The sequence below is a fragment of the Lontra canadensis genome, unplaced genomic scaffold (genome assembly GCF_010015895.1).
Source record: "Lontra canadensis isolate GAN:19392208 unplaced genomic scaffold, GSC_riverotter_1.0 scaffold45, whole genome shotgun sequence".
Lineage (NCBI taxonomy): Eukaryota > Metazoa > Chordata > Mammalia > Carnivora > Mustelidae > Lontra > Lontra canadensis.
Genome location: NW_022631039.1, coordinates 9,978,356 through 9,981,644, shown reverse-complemented (window position 1 = coordinate 9,981,644; position 3,289 = coordinate 9,978,356).

The window sequence follows — 3,289 nt, the reverse complement described above, 5'->3', positions numbered from 1 at the left end:
CCAAGTATGTACCAAATTACCTAAACTTGAGGAACCACACAAGGAGAAACTGAGTGTGGTTAGAAAGGGGGGATGTGTTGATACCAACAGCGTGTAGGAACACCAAATGATAGGATAGTTTGAAGGGACCTTACTAGAGACTTGTCAGAGGTGTGAGCAGGGGAGAGGAAAACCACCAGGCTGAGGCAGTGCCTTGGGCTCCATGACTGCCCCTAGACCTGTGTGGTGGGGGACAGGGGGCAAGAGACAGGGATGGCCACTGAGACTGGCGTGAGGGGCCCAAGAGGAGAGGAGAGAGCCACCTCATAGGACCTGTGGCGCTTGTCAGAAGAAGCAGCCCAGCTGGTGGTGTCTCTGAGGATAGGCAGCTGAGAAACAAATACCCAGACTCCACTCTCTTCCTTCATTCTTAACACCTACTGGGCTCCCCATTGCCAAACCTAAAGAGAAGCCAGGGGGCAGAGCCTCAGGGTATGGCTGGCACAGGGCAGCCCTGTGAGGAGGCAGCTTGGAGGAGCCTAGAGGAAGGTCTGAAGGGAGAGAGGGAATCCTGCACGGGAGAAGCATCACCCTGGGTGTGGGGTGGCGACACAGTTCCTGGCTGCCTCTCCCTACAGGACTGGGCAGCTGCATCAACCAGGGGGCAGACCAGGGTCCCCAGCTGGCCTGTTGGTCCTGATGGGTGGGCCCTCTCAGACCAATAGAGAAGTCTGCTTTCATAATCAAAAAGTTGCACTGTGAGGGGCACCTGGATGGCTCAGTCATTAAGCGACTGCCTTCAGCTCAGGTCATGATCCCAGGGTCCTGGGATCGAGCCCCGCATCGGGCTCTCTGCTCAGCGGGAAGCCTGATTCTCCCTCTCCCACTCCCCCTGCTTGTGTTCTCTCTCCCGCTGTCTCTCTCTCTCTGTATCAAATAAATAAATAAAATCTTTAAAAAAAAAAGTTGCACTGTGAGATGTAAAGGGTCAGATCAGGTTTTAAATTGCCATTTAAAGGCTGCCATTCACCAGCCTTGTGAATGGAAGTTAACCTCTTTATACTCTAGCGTCTTCATTCATAAGAAGGGGAGGATAACACAACTAGTTGTTAGGAGCATGAAGTTAAATAACGTGTGCCAGCTGCCTGGCATGGAATATGAGCTCAAGAAATGCTGTTGCTTGTTTTTGACTATGATACATTGTGATGTGTTTACATTGTGATAGAATGTGATACATTGCCCATAAACCCTTAAGATGATACACTGTGGGTGGCCCTACACTATGTTTTGTTTTGTTTTGTTTTTTGACGATTTCTGAGAGGTGGCATCTAAGCTAGCCCAGAACAGACAAGGAATTTTCCAGATGAATGCCACTGTAATGAAGCTCTTTCTTTATCTGCTCCTTGATCATATCATTGTGGTGCTGAAACACCTGCTGTGACTCCCTATTTCCTGACGTAACAATTCTGAGCCTATGTGATGTGAGTTCCTCCATCTGTCCATACCATCCCCATCCATGGGAAAGCTGTGCCCAGGCCTATCTGGGTATTTCTAGACAATTGGAAAGCCCCCCCACCACATTTCCTTCTTCTCAAGTCTGTAAATCCCTCACTAATACTTCAAGACTCAAGGAACCCTCCCTGACGGGCGCAGCCCTGCTCCCACACCCTACAACCCTCCCCTGTTGGATCGCTGTTCTCTGTGATGGCCCTTACTCTCCAGCTCTGAGTTTCCAGAGATGGGAGCTCAGAGCCCTGGGACATAGACTTGTATGCAGTAGGCACTCCATAAATGCTGGTGGAGGAAATAAATCACTTTTTATAAATTAACTAATAATTTAACCTTTTATTAATTGTGGTAAGTGACAATTTTTCTAGAGTCTAATTTTCTCATTTGTAAGAGGGTCAAAGTACCTCTTAGAGATTATCATGAATAATTAAATGATGGGAAATCACACATTTAATACTGAAGACTCCTCACAGGGGCTCAGTAAGCTGTGTCCCCTCTGACTCCCCCAGGAAATGTACATTATCTGAAAGCAGGCCCCCCATGTTGTCCTCATGCTTCTTAAAAATCAATTTTATTGATGTACAATTTACATACAATAAAATGCACATATTTTTGTTGGATGAATTTTAACCATATACACACAAAATTACCACCCCAGTCGAGATGCAGGACAATTCCTTTAGCACAAAAGGGTCCTTGTCGAATCTCTTCCCACTAAACACACCCTCACCCCAGGCTACAGCTAATCATTGATCTGCTTTCTATCCCAATGGAATAGATTTCTCCGCCTAAAGTGTGTGAAAATGGAATTCCACTGGAGGTACTCCTGTTGGACGGGCTTCTTTCACTCACCTCGATGTTTTTAGATTCATCCAAGCTGTTGCAATCCTTTTTAAGACTCAGATTCCATTCCGTGGGTACATCACAATTTATAATTTGTCAATCTGTTCGCTTGTTGAGGACATTTGAATTGTCTCTGGTTTGCATTGTTGTGAATAAGCTTTCATGGACATTTGTGTACAAGTCTTTGTATGGACATACATTTTCCTTTCTTTTGGCTAAATACTTAGGAGTGGAGTCATGAGTTGTATGGTAAGTGTATACTTAACTTCATAAGAGACCACTAAACTGTTTTTTCCAAAGTGGTTGTAGCATTTTACATGGGGGCTGACAGCATAGGAGAGGTCCAGTTGCTCCAGACCCTTGTCAACATTTGGTGTTGTCAGTCTTAAATTTTAGCCCCTTGAGTGGATGTAGAGTATCATCTCCCTGTGGTTTTCATTTGCAATTCCCCAGCAAGTAGCGATGTTGACCATCTTTTCATGTGCTTGTGGGCTGTTCCTGCATTTGTTTTTGTGAAGGGTCTGTTCAAAACATCTCTTGTCCATGCCTATGGTTTTGAAGTGTGCCTTCTATGTAAACAAACAAAAAAACAGAAGCCTGAATGTCACTTTCCCAGCTTCTCTCGCAACTGGCCTGCGGTCATGAAATCCAGGCTTGACCAGTCCAATGCACCCAGCCCCATCTGTATACTGTGAGCTGCTGACTGGAATGAGTAGGGCCAGTAGAGTCCAGTAGAGGACAAGTTGGCATTAGTGGTAACACTGGCTGCCATGGTACCCGTGACCACACACATTGGCTGGTGACCTGCATTAAGTGTCAAAGTGATGTCCAACCCACTGGATTTTTTAGGGCCCAGGGTCCTCACGACTGACTCTGAAACAGCCTCCCCCACATCCTGCCTGTGATCCTGGAGCCAGCAGCCTCCTTTTAGTGGCATCCTCTCCTGCTTGTGTCAGCC